We start from the raw sequence: 15,369 nt of genomic DNA on the forward strand, positions 1-15,369 counted from the left end.
GGTTTGATGTTTCACCTACAGGAAAGACTTTTTTTTTCTTTGTAGATGTTTGTTTATGAATTCATAAATTTTGATTCTACACTACTTAATTAAATCAAAACTCTCATTGAGCATATTGGGAGTTTGCCTGATGTTGAGTGCCGGATCAGTGTTCAAGTTTGAACCCTTCTGAGACACTTTCCAGGGGAACCTTTGTCTTGTCTCCCCACACATTACTGCACCAGATGGATGAGAACTTCCAAAGTGAGGCTGTGACAAATGCCGAAATGGAAGTTTCCCTCCAATGTTTATTTCTTAAAGTGGCAACACTCCATTGTTCTTCACCTAAAATGCTTAAGTATATCACTTTCTGGCAGAAGATGATTATGGCATCAGAATATGAAAACTTAAATAAAGAATAAGAGTTGAATGCTTGATGTAGAATAAAACAGTTGTGACAGGAGTGGTTTCTTAATAATCAAAGGGTGGACTGTGGCACACTCAAGCAATCTACAAATATCTGAAGGATTTAAACATTAACAAAGAAGAGGAATAATTTGGCACGATGTTGTACACTGGAAGCCATAATCAGGGTGAAATTTAAAATTATGAATAGTTTGGCTAAGGAGTGAAAGAACTTCACAACATGGAGAACTTGAATGTAAAATGATCTCAAGAAGTAATGGAAGTGCTCTTCCAAGAGATATCTAACACCAAACTGAACAAAGCATTAGGGAATACACAAATCCTTCCTTCATAGAAACATTTCTGGACTGGCAGCAGGATGAATGAAATGATCACTTCCATCTCTAACTATTACATTTCACCGCAAAATCTCTTAAGCTTTCTGCCTGGAGAAAATACACTTCACTGCATCCATTTTCCATTTTCATTAGAGTAGTCATGTCCAAGGCCCAGCAGGCAGATTGACACACACTTCCTGTGGTTGTATGATACACTCTCTATCCATATGCTCATTGTATAGCTCTGGTTGCAACCTGAGAGTTCTATTTAAGCTGGTACCACATTTAGTACAGAGAGCATGGCACAAACTGACCCCTCCTCCAGCCTTCCAGCCTCAAAAGCTATTTCTCTCTAGCATTCCAGACTCCACAAATGAGGATGCACAAAGAATCTTCTAGTGCTTTTTGTATCTAAAACTGGCATTCCAGCAAATCATGAGGTTTATCACCTGTACTACACACTCCATTCTCTGGGAAGAAAAAAATTAGGGTTGAATGTTTAATACCTGGCCTCCTTTTTTGTATCTCAGTTTTGGATGAAAATAATTGCATCTCCATATAATTTGGGGCACAAAGAATGGGAAGATGGTTAAGGCTGAGACAAATCTACATATATAAAGAAAAACCTTTACAAATAATTTTCTAACTCAGCAGTTCTGAAACTTTAGCAACCTGAGGACTCTCATTTTGATTTAAAATTTTTTGCAGACCCTCAAGCTGGCTTCTAATTTCCCCAAGAGGTGCTCAACCCCCTCTCAGCCTGAGGCTCTGCCTCCACTCCACCCTGGCCCCAAAGCACCTGACCGTGCTCCTCTATCTCCCTCCCAGTGCCTCCTTCACACTGCTGAACAGCTGTTCCATGGCATGCAGGCGACACTGTGAGGAAGGAGGAGGAGTTGATCAGTGGGGCCAGTGGACCCATACATGACTTGTGGACCACCTGGAGTAGCCTCGTGGACCCCCCAAGGGTCTGTGGACCCCAGTTTGATAACCACTGTTCTAACTCATACTGTGTCAGACAAGGTAGAAACTTTTTGTCTCCAAAAAAGCCTCCTATAATGCCAGAGTGTCATTAATATCACTTAGCAGTTTTCACTAAATGGTAAAACTGATAAAAAATATTGTCAAATACATACTCATGAATTGTGAGAAATGATGTTATATATTAAACTTTCTGGCCAATGACATGATCCAAATTGATATAGTTATTTGAATTTTCTGTGACATTATCATTTCAACAAACTTGTTATAGGATCCTTTGGCTGATGGAATCCTTCCTACTCTTAAAAATGCTTCACAATCCGGAGAACATGAATGTAAAATGGTCTCAAGAGGTAATGGAAGTTCTCTTCCAGGAGATATCTAACACTAAACTGAACAAAGCATTACGGACCACTCTTGCTGCTTCAGGCCTGAAAAATCCTTCATTGCAATACAATCCTCCTCCACCTAGTCCCTAGTCTTCAGAAAATAACTCTAGAAAGGCATCTTCACATCTACCCCCCACCAGCTGTGGTGGCAAATTTTACCAGCCACCAAATGAAAGGCAGCCACTCAATGCTAAAAATCCTCCTTAATGCCACTTTAGGGGCTTTAAACATTTATTTGCCTCTAAAATGCTTCCAAGTCCTAGCCTTCCTTCCCAATTGTACCGGGGGGCGGGGGGTCACCCTCCAACTTGTCCTCCTTACCCAGATGTTGCCCCCCGAAAAAGGCAGGGGGCCATAAAAAGCAAGCAGTTAAAACAATTAAAAAAGGCCATGGGGCTGGTCACAAGTGCAAATATCACCCACCTTACAGTGGCCACTTCTATCCACAAAGATACTGCCAAATCAGCCCTCCACACGTGGAACACTTTGCAAAAATTAATGAAAATGATCATTAAGGCCGAAAACCAACTAGCTTAAAATTCGGTGTGCTTCCAGCTCCAACAATGTTTAACCCAGCAAATTCGTAGCATCCAAAAAAAATGTGCTCCATAAAGCCTTGCCCCAAAAAATCCATTCCCACTCAAAATTTCCCCTAAAACAATGGCCTTTTCACTACTCCTAAAAACTCACTAATTAAAAGTGCACAGGCATAGTGCACTTCTCGTTCATGGCCTTTGGCCCCATAAAAGGGGTGTGGGCCTCTGCTATAAAAATCCAACCAGGCCTTTAAAAAGGCTGCCTCTAAAACTGGGTGGTCCATCACGACGTGTGAGAGGTGGTGCCCCCCAATAACATGGCTAAGCGGTATGTGCTAACTACATCTTTGAACTATCAGCACATATAAATTGCAAAGGGCAACACTTGGCAATTGTGGCCTATAAAGCCTCCTCAAATAATATGTAAAAAAAAGGCAATGCCAGGCCGCTTTTATAAAAGTAAATCAACACATCTGCTGAAAAGGGAAGGCATCAGAACATGACCTCACTAAAGCTCATATGTTTACCGATACCTCTGTGTGTGTTTAAAAAACCACCTACCCCAGGGTGATCCTCGATTTGCTGTTACACTGTCAGGCACAAATTTTTTTGGTGCATTAGCCCATGGTTATGCAAAGTATGGTTAAGATCTCTAATTATGTTGTGTTTAATTTTTCATAAATTACACCCAATGTTTTCCTTCCCTTAACGCACACCCAAAACCAACTAACTATATTCCAAACAAATGTGTTGCAGCACATGTTTAATCTAAAAAAAGCTGCCTTTGTCACAGCCATCCAAAGGGGGCATCTATGCCAACAAAAAAATGTGTTATGCTATGTTGCCAATAAAGTTAAAAGCCACTACTGGCTAGTGTATACAATTGTTGCTACCCTAACTATTTTGTTTGTGCTATATTGTTGTTAATGTAAAAAACCAACAGTAACCCTAGTCAGCGTGTCAGAAAAAAATAAAATAAAAACCTAAGTGGTAACCCCTCACAACAAAATGTTAATTCAGGGTCAAGGGGGGGACTGTCACAACCCCTCCCTCAGGGGGTTCCCTGGGTAAGCAGATCAGCATTGTATGTTGCTAACACTGTTGCAAACATCACAAGGCATTTTGGGAAGGGTTAAAGGGTTAAAGGTGTAAGTGTGAAGTGGAAGATTCCTTTGCAGGTTGCGAGAGGCTGAAGTGAGAGGAAGCGAGAAGAGAACGGGATAACGTGACGCCTCAGCTCAGTTGGAAGATAAGACACTGGCTCCTGTCCAAAGTCACTGCATTCAAACAAACTCGATGCAGCCAAAAAGCCTACAGCTGTACCTGAATCTTACCCAACCCCAGCCAAATGTGAGAAAAGAGAAGCAAGCTGAACCAGACAGCAGGGGATTGCAAAAAAAATAGGGACACAGTGAAGGTCAGCGAGGGGAAAAAAATGTGTCACGTCCCTGAAGCCGCTGTGTTTTGGGAACACTGAGGAGGCTACAAAAAGCTGGTTTGTACTGGTACAAAGAACACGGGAGACAGAGGTCCCTGAATTAAATGCCCCCAAAAGACCCCAGAACTTAAAACCCTCCTAAGAGCAGAAGGAAATCAGAAATCAACAGCGGACCCTGGATGGCCTGTGCACAGGACAAAACTCTTGTCCACCCTTCCCCCTCTTCTTTCTCTTCTTCTGATGTTACACCCAGGCTTGGCCAGCCTTGGGTTTTGCGTGTGAGAGTATGAAAGTGGATTAGGGCACAGGCACTAACACTTTCTTCCTTCCTTTGAGTGATGTGGGGAGCCCCCACATTCACCGCTGTCGTTTTATTAATAAAGCTTTAAAACTTAAACCCTTGGTGTGCTCCTTCATCTCCTCCCCTAATGATCCTGCTGCCTCAGCTTAATCACCTGATGCCTCCGGCAGATTAGTAACAAAAATCTGTCACACTACCTTCAGTGAACATTATAAAGGTCTGTTATAAAGAGGATGTTGTTCAGAAGGACAACTAAACAACATCCTCTTTACAACAGCCCTGAACATATCAGAAGTCTGTTATCAGGTTCCCCTCTCAGTTTTCTTTCTTCATAGGTCAGTTTTTATTGCTCTCCTCTGGACTCTCTCCAGTTTTTCCACATCTTTCCTGAAATGTGGCACCCAGAACTGGACAATACTCCAGCTGAAGCCTCATCAGTGCAGAGTAGAGTGGGACCAGGGCCAGCTCCAGACACCAGCTTATCAAGCAAGTGCTTGGGGCAGCCATTCCGGAGCAGGGCGGCACTTTCAAGTATTCTGCGGCAATTTGGCAGAGGGTCCCTCACTCCTGCTCGGAGCGAAGGACCTCCCGCTGAATTGCCGCAGATTGCGATTGTGATCGCAGTTTTTTTTTTTTTTTTTTGGCTGCTTGGGGTGGTAAAACCCCTGGAGCCGACCCTGAGTGGGACAATTACCTCTGGTGTTTTACATTTGATACTCCTGTTAATACACTCCATAATGATATTAGCCTTTTCTGCAACAGCATCACATTGTTGACTCATATTCTATTTATGATCCACTATAACCCCCAGATTCTTTTCAGCAGTACTACTGCATAGCCAGTTATTCCTCACTTTGTAGATGTGCATTTGATTTTTTCTTTCCTAAGTGAAGTACTTTGCACTCATCTTTATTGAATTTCATCTTGTTGATTTCAAGCCAATTCTCTGATTTGTTACGGTCATTTTGAATTCCAAACTTGTCCGCCAAAGAGCTTTCAACGCCTCCCAGCTTGGTGTCATCCACAACTTTTATACGCATACTCCCCACTCATTATCCAGTCATTAATGAATATATTGACTACTACCAGTACCAGATCCAGGACTGACCCAGGCAGGACCCCCCCCACTAGATACATCCCTCCAGTTTGACAGCAAACCATGGATAACTACCCTTTGCATATGATCTTTCAACCAGTTGTGCACCCACATTACAGTAAATTCATTTACACAATATTTCCTTAGTTTGCTTATGAGAATCTCTTGTGGAACTGTTGCAAAAGCCTTACTAAAAAATAAAAGATATAACACATCTAGTGCTTTCCCCCATATCCACTAGGCGAGTAACCCTGTTAAAGAAGGAAATCAGGTTGGTTTGGCATGATTTATTCTTGACAGATCCATGTTAGCTATTCCTCAGAACTCTATTATCCTCCAGGTTCTTTCAATTGATTGCTTAATAATTTGTTCAAATATCTTTCCAGGTATGAAAGTTAGGTTGACTAGTCTATAATTCCTGGTTCCCAATTTGTTCCCCTTTTAAAAGATAGGTACTGTGTTTGCCCTTCTCCAGTCCCCGGAACCTCACCTGTGCTCCTTGAGTTCTTGAATATAATTGCTAATGGTCCCAAGATTGTTTCAGCTAGTTTCTTAAGTGCCCTAGGATGAATTTCATCAGGCTTTACTGACTTGAATATATCTACATATTCTTTAACTTGTTCTTACCCTGCTTTGGCCTGTGTTCCTTTCCCCTTCTTGTTAATATTAATTGTGTGGAGTATCTGGTCACCATTAACCTTTCTAGTTGAGACTGAATTAAAATAGGTATTAAACACCTCAGCCTTCTTGATGTCATCCATTATTAGCTCACCTTCCCTGATTAGTGGAGGAAGTACACTTTCCCTCATCGTTCTGCTGCTCCTAATGTATTTAAAGAATTATTTGTGTTGCCTTTTATGTTCCTTGGTAGGTGTTCTCATTTTGTGCCTTAGCCTTTCTTAGGCTTTCAAGGCTTAGCCTTGACCTTACATGCTTCTGCTATTCTTTTGTACTGCTCCTTGGCAATTTGTTAATTTTTCCACTTTTTATATGATTTGTTTTTGATTTTCAGAGCATTAAAAAGCTCTTGTTTGATCCATATTGGCCTCTTCATATTCTTCTTGTCTTTCCTCTGCATTAGACTATCTTGCTATTGTGTCATTAATATTGTGTCCCTAAGAAACTGCCAGTTCTCCTGAACTCTGTTAATCCTTATATTTTCTTCCCATGGAACCTTGACTGCCATTTCTCTGAGTTTTTTTGTCTTCTTTTTTGAACACTGTCCTTATTCTGCTGCGCTCACTCCTTCCTTTCCTTAGAATCATGAAATCGCTCATTTCATGATTATGGTCACCCAAATTGCCTCCACCCTCAGATTTCTAACCCATTCCTTCCTGTTGGTCACAATCACATTTCACATGGCTGTCCCCCTCGTTACTTCCTCCACTTTCTGAAACAAAAGGTTGTCCCCAACACATTCCAGGAACTTAGCTGATATTATGTTCTGACGTATTGCTTTTCAATAGCTGTCTGGATAGTTCTCCATTACTATCTACCAGGTCTTGTGTTATGGATATTTCTGTTATTTGTTCTAGAAATGCCTCATCTACCTCTTCCTCCTGATTTGGTGGTCTATAGCAGATCCCTATTTTTCCTCTTTTATCTTTACCCAGAAATTTACAACTGGTCTGCTTCACACTTCCATCTGGATCTCAGAACCGGTGTGTATGTTCTTTCTGTATATAATGCAACACCTCCATGCATCCTGGACAAGCCATATCACTCTATAGCTGTCAGGACCAGGCCATGGGTGGCCTCTGGGCACAGGTCACTTATCAAACTTTGGTCAGGATACAGGAGACCAGTAGCAGAGTTGGGGACAAAGCAGGACCAGAAGCCACAGTCTAGGGTTCACAGCAAGGAAAAATCTGAGGCAGAAGCAAGCAGGCTGTCTCATCATTGCTCAGACAGCTCCCCATCCAGACTTCCTCATTTATATACCAGCATGAGCCAATCAGTGGACTACAGGGGGGAGGGGGCGGCACCACACAGGCCCTGCTGGGCAGTACATCCTGAAGTGTCTAACTTCACAGGCTCCTCAGCAGAGGCTAGTCTAAGCCTCCAGTGGTGATGTGGAAGCATTAGCAACCCAGAATCCCCCCTTGTCTCAGGTTCTAGCCCTACAGGTTCTTACAATACCAATACTCCAATAATAAAATGTATCCCACCAAGTGTCTGTGATGCCAGTTAAGTAATAGCTTAGCTCATGTACTACGACTGCCAGTTCTTCCTGTTTATTCCCCATGCTTTTGCATTTGTGTGGAGACATCTAAGATGTTGAGCATGTTCCCCCACTAATTTTACTCTTGCTGGTCCTATTACCCTATTACATTTTCCATGTCCCCACACAACATCTAGCCCTCTGTTAAAGTTGCCTTTTTCATGCTTACCAGTGGGCTTCTGTCACCTGCCCTCTTTGAACCTAGTTTAAAGCCCTTCTCTCTAGGTTGGCTAGTCAGTGTGTGAAGATGCTCTTCTTCTTGGTCAGGTGGACCCCATCTCTTCCTAGTAGTCCTTCATCGCAGAACAGCATCCTATGGTCAAGGAAGCCCTCCTATGTGCAGCCCTCCCATGGACATTGCCCTTCCATTGAGCAACTAGTAACATAGGTATGAATCGTCATCATCTGAGTACTGATCCCTGGATATTTTCCATTCTTGAATGCAGTGACATTTATGAAATGTCTAAAGCCTTCTATCTATCACAAGGTGTAAAACTCAAAATATTGGTCACAGACCTCTTTGGTCAACTATATACTGCCTTTTCTGTACAGAAAAATACATACTTTTTATTCTTAATTGGCTTTGCTAAAAATTGAGAGAGGGTTTAGAATGTGAATTTGGGACTGAGCCAAAATAATTTGAAATCTATGAAAATGGACTTTGGATCAGTTCCATAGTTCTCAAGAAAATGAGGAAAGGAATCTGAGCAAAACACAGTACATACAGAGGTGCTACATATACAACTCTACAAATGCTTTTCAGTCCTCCCTGGATCTCCACATCCTGTTCCATGCACTTCTTTTACTAAAAGTAATGCTGGTTTTGGGAAGTATACAAATGCTCATCAGAAAAAAAGCCTGAGCTCATCACACCCTTCATTGCTAGTGACCAAAATCTCGTGTGTGATTCAACACAATTTCTTTTCAAAGAAAAGCACCCATTTGGAAGCTTCTGCAGAGAAGCACTCTGATCTAGTTTGGGGGCTGTGAACTCTTTTTGCTCAGGCAATCTTTGGTCCTTTCTATAACTTCTTGTGAGACCAAGCCCTAGGGTTCTTAGTCTTTCATGACTCCTATTGAAGTCTATGGGCATCTTGCCTGAATAAACAACTCAAGTATTGGACTTTTTTATTTGAAATACTCCGAACATGACTTTTTTGGAAATAAAAACAAAATGGTGGTGTAATGAACACTATTGTAGGTATATAGCATTATTAATACAATAGCCCAGTTATTCATCCAGATACAATACAACAAATGTAAATTATTTCTCATTAAACTTCAATGCCGAACTCTAATAGTAGAGAGTGTGCTGTACTTAAGCTACAGAGCCAAAAAGTTGCAGAAACATAGCACCGGGCAGTGAAGTCTGTGCTACTATGGTAATTCTAGTGTGATTGTGAAGTATTCTATACTGAAATTGCAAATTGTTCAGCAATAATGTCAAACAGAGCTATATTATCTATAGAACTATTGTCGCTGTTGTGAATAGGCACATTATATGATGGATATTTTTTCTAATAACAATAAATAAGATTAGATAGATTAAAAAGTCAAAGAAAATCTTTCATGACTCATAAATATTTGAGAAAATCAGATGCTTTGGATATTCTGGGTCTGACATAGCAAAGGATTTGTGTAAATACATATGAGTGAGGCTGAAGTATAGAAAATACCTTTACTTTCCAGGAAAGCCATCTTTTCAGATGCCAGGACCTGAAATGATACCAAAGATTTTTTGCAAGTTGCTGAGGCAGTGATGATAAGGGAACAGCACAAGAATGGTTGGATTTGCATTGGAGAGGGCTAGTAATGGCTAAGGAAAAGACCCAAAGAGGTCTGGGAGATGTCTGAAGACTAGAACATCGAGTGGCAGATCATCAGAACAAAGGCCAAAGGGGAATGGAGAAGGCAATAAAGGCTGGAGTAAGGGTGTGAGCATACGGTCCAAATGGCCATTGAAGCCAAGACACTTCCACATTAAGGGCTTTTGCACTCCCTAGTTCATATTGACTCCTATTACATGTAGGAATATACAATCAATTTGTTTTAATTAGGGCACAACCTGTGAGGCACTGAGTGCTTCCCATCAGGGCCGCCCGGGGTGGGCAAGGGGGGCAATTTGCCCCAGGCCCCGGGCCCAGCAGGGGCTCCCATGAGAGTTTTTCGGGGCCCCTGGAGTGGGGTCCTTCACTCACTCCGGGGGCCCTGGAAAACTCTTGCGGGGCCTGGACCCCCGGAGCTTCTTCGCTCCCGGTCTTCACTGGCGGGGGGTCCTTCCGCTCCGGGATAGAAGGATCCCCCCCGCCACTGAATTACCGCCGAAGCGAGACCCGCCGCCGGAGTGCAGCCGGGTCTTCAGCGGTAATTTGGCAGCGGGGGGGGGGTCCTTCCGTTCCGGGATCTGCTGCCGAAGTGCCCCGAAGACCCGCGGTGGGGGCTGCACTTCGGCGGCGGGTCCCGCGTCGGTGGTAATTCGGCGGAGGGGGGTCCCCGCGGTGGGTCTTTGGGGCACTTTGGCGGCGGGTCCCGGAATGGAAGGACCCCCCCGCCACCGACTTACCGCCGAAGCGGGGCCCCCCGCCGCCGAAGACCCCGGGCCCCCGGAATCCTCTGGGCGGCCCTGCTTCCCATGACAGTTAAGGACATGCAAAACTTGTCAAGATTAGTCCCATATAAAGTAATAGACTTTAAACCTTCTACTCAAACTTCGCAAAGTTGATCAACCAAACAGACATTATTCACAACAGTAAAATATTTATCAAATTTACTCCATGCACACATTGCAAACTAACGTAGAAAAAATGGTATAGTTTTATGTAATAATTACAGTCCATTTAATATACTATTACAATAGATATATCATTACTAGTGATTGTCAAAACAAATATGATTTACTCAATATAATTGTAAAACATATGAAAGTAAAAGTGGTCCATAGCTACTAATCTGAACCCACACCCATCCAGTTTGGAGACGTGGATAAAAATGGAAAATCAAAACACATCCATTTTACTGTTGAAAAAACTCAACTACCCTGTGTAGCCCATCTCTAGTTAGAAGAAGATTTATTTCAGATGGGATGCATGGGGCTAACCGTGTAAATCTAGTCTGGAATAACTCGGGGTAAAATTCATGGATATTAATGAAATTAGTTGAGATTTACAATAGTGTAATTTAAAGTGGAACCTGGTCCACGGTATTTAATATAATGGGCCTGCTTCTCTATTGTCTTGCATCTTGTGTAGCTGCTTACACCTCTCTGTAGAGTCAATTTATACCAAAGTAGAATTGTAGCTTTTTACACCTACTTTGCACTCATTTTGTGCTTATTACTCTAGATACTTTTCAATGCAGCTGAAACTATAAATTATGTTGTACATGAAGTGCAGTAATACACATGAATATGGCAATTCTTACGCATGCAAAACTACCACTGAGTCTGATGGGAGTTTTTCTTCGGTAAAGACTGGTGGACTGAGTCCCATCACTTGTATAAAATAAGAATAAAAAATAAATAGTATCAGACGTAAACATTTCTAAATAGCTTTACTCCTAACCTGATTTTTCCATGCAATAGGAAGGATCTATTGATAGAGGATATAATATGAACATTTATTTAATACAGATACATAACTTCATCCTAATCTGTGACTCCTGTAAACTGCCACAGTGTATTATAATGTTCACACAACCCAATATGTTTTATACACAGTCCCATCTGTTTTAAATGCAGATGATTATGGATCACAGCAGACGGCACACAAACTGTAAACAGAGTTTACTACACATGCAAACCAATATACTCTAATCATGAATCAATGAATTTCATACACAAACTAATTAAGCTGCCATAGAACCTCATGTACTTACACATACAATTGTTCTGTTACAAACCTATAAACTTAAGTAAGACAATGTTTAATTAATAGAGGAATACAAAACAGTCTGTTATGCAACTGAATCAATTTAGTAAAAAGAAACCAATACAGAGGACACAAATTATCACACTTTGTTCAGTATTGTGATTGACTTCATACAAGAATGACTACAAATCAAGGTCCTGATCCTACAATTGGATCTGTGTGAGAAGACTTCTACACACATTACTGGGGCTCCACATGGACACAAAGGCCCTGATTGTCAAAGGTATATAGACACCTAACTTCAAGTGATTACAATGGGAATTAGGTGCCTGAATACCTTGGAAGATCTGGTCCAAAGATGCCATGGCAGATCCAAATACAGAGTCGAGGCCACATATGAACTTCCGCACGTAATACAAACTAACAACAAAACACTGCTCTTGTTCCAAACATAGGACATGCCTTGATATGAGTGAGAGCTCCCCATATGATGCAGCCCATGCAGTATACAATGAAAGTATAATTTATCCACCTCCACAGCAGTTGTAAGTCAACTCTCAAAGGGAGAAAGCCAAAAAATGTGGTTGTCATTGACTGCGCCCACTCAAAGTCCTCAGTGAAGCAAGTGTTATTTATATTGATTTCTTCTTGGTTTTGTTAGATCACCTCTTTTTAAGATAAATTAAATGGGCTATTTCTTATTCTAAGATGACAAGAGTGGGTTGTTTTTACCATGCAAGAGAGGCTACAGCTATAATAAATTGCCATTGAGGTGCAGAATAATTGAAAATATGGATGGTGTACCCCTCCCCTGTTCTCATTCATTAGTAAATTTAGCTTCTGAGGATTTTCCACTGGAGTAAAGGAATACAAACGTGACCTTTCTGAAAAATGCTTTGAAATTGGAGCACAGGATACTTTGTTTTTTAATCAAAGGAGGAAAGGAAAATTATTAGGCCCAGGGTCACTCGATGCATCTCTGGCAGAATTAAGAATATAACCCAGGAGCCAAATGCCAACTAATGTTTTGCACCTTGGTTTTTGGTCCACTATGAAATACTTAGGTGGCAAATTAGGCACTCCAAATTTATGGACACTTTGGGAATTGCAGGCCCAGGATATCAACAATACCATCATCTAACTCTTGCATAGCACTTTTCCTCCAAAGACCTCAAAGTGCTTCACAAAGCCAGAAAGTCTCATTAGCCACATTTCACAAATGAGGAAACATTTGCCAAAATACAGCCAGTAGGCCAGTGACAAAGGTAGGAATAAAACCCAGGTCTCTAGGATCCCAATCCAGAGCTCAATCCACTAAACCACTTGACCAAAATTAAAACAGAACACAAGAGTGCTGACTGCTAATCCCTAAATCTTTTGAATAGATAATATCTCCTGCATTTCCCCTTATTTCTCTAATCAAAATACACCAGTCATATTCTGTTACAAAATGTACATGTGAGATTTTAGCATTGATGGCAAATGGCTACTAGGGTGACCAGACAGCAAATGTGAAAAATCGAGACAGGGGGTGAGGGGTAATAGGAACCTATATAAGAGAAAGACCCCAAAATTGGGACTGTCCCTATAAAATCGGGACATCTGGTCACCCTAATGGCTAAGTTTATCTCTTCTCCTTCCAAGGAGTCCTTTAGGAGTATAGCATATACCAAGATTCAGATTCCTTCACAGCTAATCAAAAAGGATCATCATCTTAGCCCAGGAAACCAGAATAATCTTTCATGAGGTCATATCCCTCTGACCTTCTGTTGTGTCAATAATTGGGTATTAAAGAAGGTAAGCTTTTCATCGTTGCCGTAAAACGTTTTAGAGATGAAATGGCAAACTTTGAATTACATTAAGGAAAAAGATAGTATAATTGCATAAGCTTGAAGTAAAAGGACTAACTAAACTCAACTTTGAATTCCCCATTTTATCGCCGCAAGTAAGGTCCTATCAAATTCTAGATTGGTTCCCATTCTCATGCAGCAGTTAGGAATGACTCCTTTTTTTTTTTAAAGTTCCCTATTTGGAGGTAGGGCCATCTCCTCTCCGTCTCACTGCAGAGGTAATGGAGGGGACTGCCAGCTCTATTCATGCGGAACATAACTTTGGTCCTGATGGCCCCTTTAGAATATTTTGATTGACTAATCAATTCAATTTCATCAGGAAAGAATCTTTCCTTCTCTTTCCGTATGTTAGGGCAGTGGTTCTCAACCGGGGTACATGTATCCCTAGGGGTATGTAGAGGTCTTCTTTACAATAGGCTACATAAAAAGCACTAGCAAAGTGAGTACAAACTAAAATTTCATACAGAAAGTGACTTTTTTGTACTGTTCTATATACCATACGCTGAAATGCAAGTACAATATTTATATTCCCATTGATTTATTTTATAATTATATGGTAAAAATGAGAATGTAAGCAATTTTTCAGTAATAGTGTGCTGTGACACTTTTGTACAGTATTTTTATGTCTGATTTTGAAAGCAAGTAGTTTTTTAAGAGAGAGGGGTATGCAACTTGGGGGGTACGCAAGACAAATCAGACTCCTGAAAGGGGTACAGTAGTCTGGAAAGGTTGGGAACCACTGTGTTAGGGTGTCAGGAGACTGGTTAGAGTCTGATTCCGGTACTGGGAAAGGAAAAAGTTCAGATGGCTGCATAATGCCAGGCATTAATACTATGCTGTGGAAAGGAATTACACTCATATCATGGTGATAAGGCTATACTCATACATAGAATCACTAAGGGCTAACTATTCTCTTGATAGATCTAGGAGTAGGGTGCAGGATTAAAATGTAGGATTAAAATAGTAGGATTAAAAATCAGGGAAGATCACTTGACACTTGTGGGCTTGCTGCAGCTGAGGCTGATTTTTGTTGGAAAAATGTTATAGATGCTTAAAAGAGGTTTCATCAAATATTTTGTAGAGTTCACCAGGAAGTTTTGTCCTGGAGACTTCCCCTAAAGGACTTGAACTGTATGAATCTACTCTACCTGTGGCAATAACCTCATGTTATCTATTATTGTTCTTGGGCTTTTTAAATTGAGGAAGGGCAGAAAGTAGGGGGGGGTGTGCGCGCGGGTGGGAGGTGCAACACTGTGGCTGCATGACCAGTGTCTTTGTAATTTCCAGACTCCTGGCTCAGTTCTGTTTTGAACTTTTAGGATGCCAAAAAGCTCTTTGCTGTCCAGTTGCTTAAAAAGGTAGAAGTTTCCCATCCTCCTTCTCCTGTTCACAAATCTTATCAGTACTGCAAACTGCCTGATTAACATAGAACACTTAATTTAGGTCGAAAGTTGCAGCCACCTCTGATGAACTGGGTAGTAGGTAGTCCCTTTCCATTTTAGAGATATTAAATTTACTGTAAAATAATTCTTTTCCTCTTACTGGCATGGAATATGCAAAATGTGACCTCTTAGAATTGCCTTGCAGGCTCCCCAAAGAAGGGAGATGACACCAAAGGGAAACTGAATTCATTTCAAAGCAAAAATTGTATTGCCTGCAAGAAAAATGTGTGAAGTTGGGAATTCCTAGCAGAGAAGCATTAAGTCGCCGTAACTTAAAATTATTCCTCGTTTGCATTCTGGTCCAATTTCTTAAGGAGTGCAAAATGATCTGAAAGAGCACTGCATAAATAATTGAGTTCTTTAACTCTAGCTACAAGTTCCTCCTGCATAAAAAAAGTCCATATGGAAAGTTATTTGTGGGCCTGGGGGATGGAAGGGATTATCATCTCTGATTCTGTCTCTTCCACACCATAACAAAACATTTTTTCTTATGTATCTCTTCATTTATTTATTTATGTAGTGGAAGA

This window comes from Mauremys mutica, chromosome 9, assembly GCF_020497125.1.
Source record: "Mauremys mutica isolate MM-2020 ecotype Southern chromosome 9, ASM2049712v1, whole genome shotgun sequence".
NCBI classification, from domain to species: Eukaryota; Metazoa; Chordata; order Testudines; family Geoemydidae; genus Mauremys; species Mauremys mutica.